This window comes from Rosa chinensis, chromosome 1 (assembly GCF_002994745.2).
Source record: "Rosa chinensis cultivar Old Blush chromosome 1, RchiOBHm-V2, whole genome shotgun sequence".
Taxonomy (NCBI): domain Eukaryota; kingdom Viridiplantae; phylum Streptophyta; class Magnoliopsida; order Rosales; family Rosaceae; genus Rosa; species Rosa chinensis.
Window position 1 is genome coordinate 1,132,497 of NC_037088.1, and position 10,389 is coordinate 1,142,885.

Below are 10,389 nucleotides of genomic sequence, written 5' to 3' on the forward strand. Positions count from 1 at the left end.
AAACTGATGTATTTTCTCTTTTCTGACATCAGTTTTTGTTTTCAAACTGATGTAATTTGTGTTTTCTGACATCAGTTCTTCATCAGTAACTGATGTTTTTTTCATATCCCTTTCTTGCTGTATTTGGTACTAGAAAGCTGATCCACAAATAACATGAAATTCAAATGTACTTTAAATATTAGGGAATTGTATTAATTACTATTAAGGCCAAGCAAAACAATGATGAAATTGACACATCATATACATTAAAACTAATGAGCCATGAAACTTAACCCTCCATATACATTAATATCAAGGCCAATCTTGAGAAGAACAGCAACATTATTCTTCAGATACTTCAGCAAAACGTTCCTCTTCTTCTTAATCACCCCTAGCCTCACCTTTATGCTCTTTATATCAGATTTGCTGCATCAAAAAGACCCAAAATCAGAATCCAAAACAAAACTTAAAAGAAACAGGAAACCATACTCTACATAAACTTAGGCAGAAAGACAAACTAGGTTTAAATTTATCATTAAAAGCATACCTGCAGTAAGAATTTTCAGTTTGGCATCCAACCCCATCATCCCAGAAAATATTCATCCATGTTTTGAGTCTGCCTTTAATTGATCCATGTTTTGAGTCTCCTTATAGTGCACTAGTTTTGAATTGAATAGATCAATGACATGTTTAATGAAAGACCATAAGAAAGCGCCATTCCAATAAACCCTGCAGTTACGTAGCAATTTATATAAGAATCATAACTATAAGTCCAGTCACTGGCTTCCAGAAAAATTTAGGAAAACTAACCAGAGCTAAAAGTTCCAGTTGGAAGCAAAACCATACAGAGTGCTGTAGAGGCGAGAACTGCTGCGCAAATTATTTCTAACCGTTGAATCAACCACTCATTTGCTGCAAAACTATGAAAAAAATGGGCTAGCATTTGTGTCAATGAGGTGAAAATTCTTTGCCAAGAAGCGCTCTTCTTCATTGAAAGCTCTTATTGTAATGGCGCCTGATACAGACTCTGCTAGATGATTTGCTACAAAAGACTTGGTTGTTCCATTGATCCTCATCAACTCCTTTGCAGTGGAAAAGTAATATTTCTGAAAGGAAGACATACGGTGTCATATAAAGAAGTTTCCACGCAAAAGAACATGCTTTGCTCATTCAATTTCAAATTCCAACAAGATATAAAAGAAGCTCAAATAGCTTACCTGTAGCTGAATTGCCAGAAAGACCATTGGTATGGAAACAAACAGGACTTACCATGTAACAGCAGCTAGTATTCCAAGATTGGAGTAAGCATTTATGGTAGCTCCACAAGCAAAGACAAGGCTGAATGGAATATCAAGATCTACGATACTTGGATCAGATGAAAGCTAAACAATCAAAATGCAGTACATAAAACAATTAGGTCCTTTTTAATTAAGTCCTCAGTCTATAATTAAAGTTTCTAGTTAAAATGCATACCCGACTTAGTATCCTTCCCAGAGGCGTTGAGTCATAGAAAGACATGGGTGCATGAAATAGAGAGTTTAGTAGCTGAGAAAATAAAGCCCTTGATGCCTCAAGACCCAAACCAACTGTTAACAGAGATCTGATCAGTAAAATAAATGTTGCAGAAAATCCAATCGACAGGTAGACCAAGATCAATTGTGATGAGCTAACATTGGGATTATCAACATTAGCAGCCATCCAAGAGTTCTGTGCTATCTGACTATTTGAACAATTTACATAAACAATCGATTTTGATCCCCAAGCAAACCGCTTAAGCGCCACCACAAATTGTTTGCTTTTTGCGCCTTCTTCGAGAGTTCTCTGTCAAGAATGAAATAATCAGATAAGGGTGAAAGAAAGGACATGAACCAAAACGCAGGGAATGAGGACGGTGAGAGATTGGACCTGTAAGAAGTCATCACTTCAGGATCCCTTAACAGCCTTTGTCGGCGTAAAACGTTGACAATGAGAAAATACAAAAGCTGCCAGAGGGAGTATGCGACCAGGGGCACCACAAACAACCATGTCCACAGATAAGTTTTGCTTTCTACATAAGGCCAAGAAGCTCTGGCAGAAGATCCTTCAAGATGCATGGCTGCACATGTTGCTGGATCCCACCATCGAATAGTGAAGAAAACCAACCCTGAAACAAAAAATACAATATTTTCAGGGGCATGAACATAACAGATCACCACAGCTTATCTAACATACACTTGACCCATGAGGGTTGATCATCATCAAAACAAGACAGTTGATCATAAGTTTGAATTTCTATATGAGAAGATCCAACGTTAATATCCATCACAAATTCTTTATAACTAGCTAACCACCATAATGGAAGCTCTCTCCGATCTCATATATGTCCAGAGATACCACACATGCTACAGAACCTGTGGGACTGCTTAACACAAGTTTTGTAGAAAAAAAAATTACTAGAAATTTGTTTCAGAGGTACTAGAAGTTTGTTTCAGAGGTATATAAAGAAAGGACCAGCTCACCAGGTAAAAGATGTATCAGGACACTGACTAATTTGTCAAGTGAACTAAAAACCAAGCTACAATGCCAAACAATCAGTGCCCATGCTAATGGCCCCTGCAGAGGCATTTTAAACAGTCAGCAATTGACAAGTGAATAATTACTCCCTCAAAAAGAAAAGTAACTGAAATTGTTGCTTACCTCAGCAAATGAGAAACAAACCATGAAAAACTTTTCATTCCTTGGATATAGAAGAAGGTCAACCAAAAAGATCGTATTGGCATAGTAGCAGAAGTCCTATGACATACAAATAATACATCATTGCCACTTATTCATATTTAAAATAATACAAAGGTAGTAAGATCGTAGTGATTGTACAAGAGAACTAGCCAACGATTCTAAGGACTGCAAGTACTGTAGTTGAAACTGACAGAAAGGGTGAAGACACCAACTCCTTAAAACAGTTTTGCCAAACTTTCAATTGTACATATAAGAACATGAAAAGATAAGAATCTAGAAATTAGCAAACTCAGACACCTAGTCTCCATTTCCTTTCTTTATCTAACTTGAGTGATATGTTAAATTTAAAACACAATAATAAGAAGAAAGAAGTTCAAATAGAAATGAATTTTCTGCTAATGTTGATAGCACAGAAGGGACATGTGCAAGCCTTTCAGAACCAAAATTTTGGACAGAAGGGACATGTGCAAAGCCTTAACCTGAATCTTCGACACTCCATTGCCAACACTTCCCCAGAACAGCCTCTTCACCTCATGACCTCTTGTTTGCGACTTCATGCTTTCCACGGAAAACAAGCCATCATCAGCTCTACTTCTAGCAACGTTTTCAACTCAGCCAACTCAAGATCACAAAACTTACACTCCAAAGGCATCCCCATAACATCTGATATTCCAAGACTCAATTGAATCAGAGGAGCTAATCCCCCTTTCGAAAAAACCACATTTCAATCCAACCTCATTCTCACCATACTCCAATTCATACCTCACATCAACCCAACTCAATTGAATGTCTCTACTACCAAATGCCTCATCCACGTTCTCGAAATCTCTCACAAAACCCATTCAAATCTCCCAAACACTCATCACCCACTCCCCATTCAAGAACTCACTCACAAATTTCAAAGATCCATCCCAAATTGATCCATGACATATATTGCTAAATTGTCAATCCAATTCACATGTGTATACATCATTATTCTAGATCAACACTGATAGCATAACATGCCACACTATCTCAAAAGACTAGGATTGAGGGAAACAAAGATAAACAAAAATAAGTAAACATACCCGGAGTCTAGGGGAACTGAAGAAGACATACAAGATCTGGTTCTTGGATGCTGTAACAAGGTATTCCTATAAGGAAAAAGAAGATGGTCTTCATATCACTACTACAGAAAATGAATCACACGACACCCCTCATACGACGCTACACTGTTTTCCGTGGTGTGAATCATTTCTCATTATTGAGACGACGGTTGTAAAATTTCCGTCTTCTAATATGAATTCAACCAACGGGTGTTTTTCATGCTGGAATTATGTATTGCTTCAGAAGACGTTTATAAATGGAAGCGTGGTGTGAGGTTAAATTACTATAGAGGCGGCAAGTTTCTCACAATTTGGTATTCCTCAGCATGTAGTGGTGATACGACGGTTTGTTTAAAACCGTGGTATGAATTCATAGATTTGCAAGTGCAAAACATGTCCACCAACATTCCCTCCAACATTTCCCTCCATTCATCCCCCCAAATCCATTTTCCTCTTACCGGGCAACAAGAGGCGGCAAAACTGAAAATTTTAAAGTGGCATTCAGACAACATATATGTGGAAAACCATGGTCTGATGCCTTGTACATATATGTGAATCAACATTAATGGCCGTGTCCTAGCTAGCTAGACAACTACACTAGCATATATCCATTCAGACCAAATAATTAGAGCACTAGAGAAAAAGTCTTTCCAAAACTAATGCCTTGGCTTAGACTAGCCCACACCGATACCCCGACACGGCATTCACTCCACAAAACCCCACAGATCGACTCACCCCGACTCTCTCTCCAACTCACTCCGACTCTCTCGCTGTCCGACTCACTCCACAGCCACCCCGACTCTCTGGTACCAATACCCAATTCTCGTGGTAGCATTCACTCTCTTTCCAAAACTCCACTGCTACTCCCAATCCCCGACTCCGAAGCCCTTGACCACGAATCCACCGCCTCCGAGATCTCTCTGGTACCCATCCCTGAAGCCCTAAACCACGAATCTACCGCCTCTGAGATCTCTCTGGTACCAATCCCTGAATAATCCACGATTTGTCTTAGAATCTGGTTAGTTCTCGTCCTCTCGGATCTGGTAACTTCGATTGGGTGTTTGATTTGGGGTCAAAATTTGGGTGTTGATTTCGGGTAAAAATTTGGGGATTTTGAGCTTGGTTTCGGGTTGTCAATGATTTTGGGTATATGATTAACATTTTTTATCTGCAGGAATTGGGTAAGAGTTCAGCAGACTTTGCGCAATTTTGGCTTTTAGGCGTGATTGCAGAAGTGCTTACTGACATCAAATAGTAAGCCTCCTTGGTTATTGAATGTGTAGCTGAATTTGCATATGGGAATGAAAAGTTGAGATTTTTATTCTGATGGTAATTGAATTTGTTGGGTTGCAGTGAGGCAGATGTGTATATATTCGGTGGTTGCATTAAGTCATGGAAAAACCTCTGTTTTGTGAGACCTGATGCTGTGTTTAATGGGAAGAAACCGATCAGGTTGTTTCAGATTTGTGTGTGCATTTTTGGCTTTGATTTTGAATTTTTTGAAAGTTTCGGAGTTGGATTTGAATCTTGAGTACAAGCCAGATGTCAGGGAAGACTTAGAGGCTGTGGGGAAGAAACTTGAAGAATGCACCGAAAGGTGTTCGTGAAAATGCCCCAGAGAAAAGCTCATAAGGTGATTGTAAATTACTTGGCACTCTATTTGTCTCAAAGCTTTTATTATTTGTCTTCATGTCTATTTCCTACTATTCTTATCTCTTTCTAGTTTCTACTCTCTAAAAGGATTATCAACTTGCTCGATTTGAGCTCAAAACTGGAGATTCAGTTACTATGCAGGGTATCTGAAATCTTGCGATAGCTCTATTGATCTTGTTAATGTCCTGAAGCATGAGATTCAAGATGGGCAACTGAGCTTTAGAGGAAAAAGGGTACTTAAGGTATGTCTATTGTATACAAATTTTATTACATTCTCATTCCAGGAAGTTTGTGATTTCTATAAGCTTCATCATTCTGGTGCTATTCTGTTATTAAGCTTCCTTTTGTTGATTGTTTACTGGTTGATTGGTATTTAATCTATGCACTTGGTGATTCTTTCAGCTGGGTTGTAGCTATGGCCTTCGAGGAATTTTTGCTTGTTTGAAGGTATTTAAGTCCCCAAGTACCCATCATGCCTCTGGATCCTACCCTATAGTGAGCCTTGATGAGTGATAATTAATATATATACTATATTGTGATCTAATAGTGTCAGCATTGTTTACCAACAATTGTATAAAACTAATTGTGCTCATTACTCTGTGGAAGGAATGCTATGGTCCTAATTGATTGATTTAATTCAAGAAAGATGGTGAAGAAGATGATCCAAATGGAAGCAATGCGAACAGTGCCACCTGTGGAACTTGGTGGCAAGGTATTCATATAATAGATGAAACTTGTAATGGTTACAATTTACAACTATGTTATAGAGTAGATGAATTGCTGAACTTCTGGCTTGTGTTTGCAGGTTCTCTCTATTATTAGGACCTTGCCCTTCCCTGACCATGAACTCTTCATTTATTTGTGGTTATGCTTTGCATTGTTCCTTCTAAATATATGTCTAGTATCTAAGATTTTGCATTGAGTTTGTTGCTTTTTTTTTTTGGTAGTAATTCATGCTTGTATGGCATCTCCGCCACTTACTTCATGGACTATTAAGCATTTTCTAATGCTTTTAAGCATTTGACTTTATAAGATCAACTTTCCCGTGTAATTATTAATATTACACGGGAAAGTATCAGCTAGCATCACTATGAACAACAATAATGTTAAAAGACTCCTCCAATGGAGGGGAAGTCACTTGAGATGTTGGGATGAGGCAGCGCTTCAACTAATCTTTATTCTTTAAGCCATTCCTTTCCGTCCAATTTGGAATTACAGGGAAATTGATTGTTATATATCTACGGATCTATCTGCATGGTAATGTGACGTGCACTCTGCATGTAGAATATACATGTGCACTGCATATATTAATTATTTATGGCAATGGTAGTTGTAATTAAGTTTGATAATATACATATGCACTCTGCAAGTCTGCATATGATAGAGCAGATTCATAACTCTGTCCATGTATCCGTATATGGACTATTACAAAGCTAATGCATGTATAAAGCCATGAACCATAATAGTAATTGCTATCTCCCTTTTAGAATAGACTGTATGGACTTTTACTTTGTTCTTTTCCCTTTCTGGAAATCATCTTTTCAAGTGCAGAAGGCTAGCACTAGTTTATTCTGCTGTCTTTTGTATATTTGGATGCTAATATCTCTATATTACGGATATTCAAATGTTGATTTCATATTGTTGTCCTGCGAAGGCTGGCACTAGTTTATTTTGTTGTCTTTTGGATTATCACAAGTTAAAATTTTATGTAGATCAGTGCATACCACAAACTGTTTCTTAATCTATAGATGCACAATTCCAGCAATCTACATTGCTATGAGAACCTTGGAGGTAAAAGGAAAATGTGACAATTCAGTATCCTTTTGAGGCATGAAGTTTGATGTGGTGGTTTTGTTCTGCAGGGAGAAGTGGAAACCTATCTTTAAAAAGCACATTTCTGGCCAAGTTTGTCGTGGTGGTTTTGTTCTAAAAACAATTATCCAGGTTTGAAGGCTGCTTATAAACTGGACAATCATGTGGAAGATGGAGCAGTGACGAAAGCTTTTGAAGTGATAGAGAGAAATTTGTTTAGCTAGAAGTTGTACTGAGGCTAGAAGTTGGTCTTTTTTGGGTTGGCCTTAATTGCAGTTCTCCTATAGATGTGATTATGTGACATTTTTAGGTACATTTCTGGATGTATTTTGCTATAAGAGTTTCAAAGATGTGATCCCTTATTTTGTGGATACATCGGATCCATTTAGATTGCTATGGGATTATAACAGCTTTCTATTATGATTAAATTACTATTCTTTTTGTCATTCTTGCTTCCAGAATCTGAATTTTGCCAGTACAACAATAGTAGGAAAATATGTCATCTGATGAGGTTTTTAGGGTACAATCAAACAAAATTTCTACAATTCAGACGACGGTTTGTATTGATACCATGGTCTCAAATGTCATGGTACAACAGTTCAAGTTATATGTGTCGTGTGAAAGCACACATGCACTAAATTTTTAAGTCATCACACCACATTTTATGCTGGAAGAACTGTCGTGTGTATACAATTTACACAACGTCTTAAAAATAAAAACTGACTTCTGAACAACAAAGAGACAAGGCTGGATTCCTAAAAACCGTGGTATGAGTAGAAGTCACACCACGCTGGAATCCTAAAACCGTGGTATGAGTAGAAGTCACACCACGACATATTTCTGTCGACAGCATGTCGGCAGATCTGCCAGTCCATCAGACGACGGAGTCAGCTGCAAACCGTCGACCCAATGATCGGTATACGACGGTTGAAAACCGTCGTCTGACAGCGTTTCATCAGACGACGCCTCGATAGACCACTGAAATGCAAAACGTGAGACGACAGTTTTAAACCGTCATGTGAAGCCTTTTGTGTAGTAGTGTATCCAACATCTTGAGAGTAATTTCAGTCCCGGAACAGCAACAATCCATCCACTCAACAAACCTGAAGTAACCCCCAAAATAGGTACACACATAGATATAGATTGATACATAGGATTAGACAAAAATTAACCGAGAAATTAACCAAAAGATACCCAGAAGCAATTCAAAACAATTTAACGCAAAATCGAGTGAGACCCAATAATCCAATACCTGAATCGACGGCGAGCCTTGTCTTGAATGTTAGGTCTTATCTTCCATGGCGGGCTCGACGAGGGAACAAGGTGGAGCTCCGGCATGGACTGCATCATTGGTGGATTTGAGAAGAAAGATGAGAGAAGAGGTGTGTCGGAGGAGGAGAAGGAGGAGAACGGAGACGGAGGCAGAGAAGGAGGAGAGTGGAGACGGAGGCCGATGCAGAGAGTAGTTAGGTGCTGGTTGGAGGCGGAGGATGAGGAAGAGGAGGTCGGGTGCTGTGTCGTGGTGGGTAGGGTTTGAGAATAAAAAATTGTCGAGGCAGTCAATATGACTAAGTGTTGGGGAATTGAAATTTTGTTCCCCCGCGTTGAAAATTTTGTAACTTAGTCATTTTCCGCGTTTTTCAAAATTTTGAAAAAAAATGTAGACATCGGTTAACTATTAGAAACGATGTTAATGTACATATAGAAATCGGATTTTTAAGAACCGATGTTAGAAATTTTTTTTACATCGCCTCAATTCCTAACCGATGTCTATGACATGATGTCTATTAACATTATTCTAGTAGTGAGATTTTTTGCTTGGTCTCTGCATTAGTAGAAGTTTGAACCTTGAGAAAATCTCCCATCAAGTCTTCAAAATTAAGCTTCTTTGGTTCATTTGGAGCTTGAATAGGAATGTCTTGGAGAATAGGAGGGGAATTGTAGTTCTCTCCTTGGTGGGAGCCTTGAAATGAGTTAGGATTTCCTTGAAACTTGCAACCACTATAGCCAACACCTTGTGTAAACCCGAGAGGGGTATTGTGAACATGAAATCCTTGATTTGAGCTAGATTGGCCTTGAGAATTAGACCCATATGCTTGCTGTCCATGTTGACCATATTGTGAAAATTGGGTATTTCCTTGGTGTGCATTGCCACAATGAGAAAAATTTGATGATCGGTCTTGACCTTGGCCACCTCTAAAGCTTTGCTTTCCACCTTGAAATGCACTAGATGAACCTCCTTGGTCTCTCCAAGAAAAATTGGAATGATTCCTCCAACCGGGGTTATAAGTGTTAGAGTAAGGATCATTTCTTTGGTTCCTTGGCACAAAATTACCCACTTGGTTCATTTGTCCTTCAATAAAGTCTGGAAACTTGGATGATAAGTGACACTCTTGAGTGGAATGTGCTAGACTCTCACAAAGCAAACATGATGTAGATGTTGCCATCTTGACTTGAGCTTGAGGAGGAATCCGGTTCACTTGGTTTAGAAATTGGTCAATCTTGCTTTCTAGCCTCTTGAACTCATGCATAGAAGGCTCGGATGATGTTCCTTGAACCTCATAGATTCCACCACGGCTCGATGTGTTCTCCTTGCTAGGTGCTTGTTGTCTCCTTGCATCATGATCATCCCAATGAAGGGAATTAAGTGAAAGCTCTTCATGTGTCCCAAGCGGCATCGGGAAGATTTCTTGCAATAGTTCCACCACTAAAAGTGTCAACTCTGTCTTTGGTCCGCCATCAATCCTCTATAGAACTTGTCCACAAGAAACCACTTCTCTAAACCATGATGAGGACATGACATTTCAAGATCCTTAAAGCGCTCCCAACACTCATGGAAACTTTCTTGGGGGAGTTGTCGGAATGCAATTAGCTCATCTCTAACATTGGAAGTTCTTGAAGGAGGATAGTACTTTCCTAAGAAAGTTTCTTGCATCTCAACCCATGTACGTATTGATCTAGGAGGCAACTTGCTCAACCACTTTCTTGCATGGTTCTTGAGTGTGAAAGGGAATAATCTAAGCTTCAAACCATTAGAAGTGACACCATTAGGTTGAACGGTAGTACACACTTGCTCAAACTCCGCAATGTGGTCATAAGGGTTTTCCAAAGCCATGCCATTAAATGTGGGTAGAATGCTCAAGGT

The 10,389-nt window shown here is 38.8% G+C and overlaps 1 long non-coding RNA gene and 2 other non-coding genes across 10 annotated transcripts; 2 read left to right on the plus strand and 1 right to left on the minus strand.

The window, feature by feature from the left end:
* Window positions 1–211: 211 nt before the first annotated feature.
* LOC112180115 lies at window positions 212–8,776 on the minus strand. Of its 4 annotated transcripts, none has more exons than XR_005804436.1 (11): window positions 8,497–8,776; window positions 3,762–3,827; window positions 2,656–2,751; window positions 2,478–2,571; window positions 2,310–2,377; window positions 1,885–2,122; window positions 1,453–1,800; window positions 1,197–1,336; window positions 790–1,085; window positions 527–708; window positions 212–405 (listed from the first exon to the last, which is right to left on the minus strand). It is a non-coding gene; the product is annotated as an uncharacterized LOC112180115 (transcript). The 4 variants fall into 4 exon arrangements; XR_005804433.1 differs by having other exon boundaries at window positions 1,197–1,361; XR_005804434.1 differs by having other exon boundaries at window positions 1,197–1,361; window positions 2,307–2,377.
* On the plus strand, window positions 4,675–7,615 carry LOC112175407. Of its 5 annotated transcripts, none has more exons than XR_005804428.1 (7): window positions 4,675–4,797; window positions 4,954–5,033; window positions 5,133–5,412; window positions 5,563–5,674; window positions 5,835–5,927; window positions 6,039–6,144; window positions 6,238–7,615. It is a non-coding gene; the product is annotated as an uncharacterized LOC112175407 (long non-coding RNA). The 5 variants fall into 5 exon arrangements; XR_005804427.1 differs by having other exon boundaries at window positions 7,295–7,615; XR_005804430.1 differs by having other exon boundaries at window positions 5,835–5,879; window positions 7,295–7,615.
* Window positions 8,777–10,024: 1,248 nt separating the features above from the next.
* On the plus strand, window positions 10,025–10,131 carry LOC112183173. Its single transcript, XR_002929764.1, has one exon. It is a non-coding gene; the product is annotated as a small nucleolar RNA R71 (small nucleolar RNA).
* Window positions 10,132–10,389: the final 258 nt, after the last annotated feature.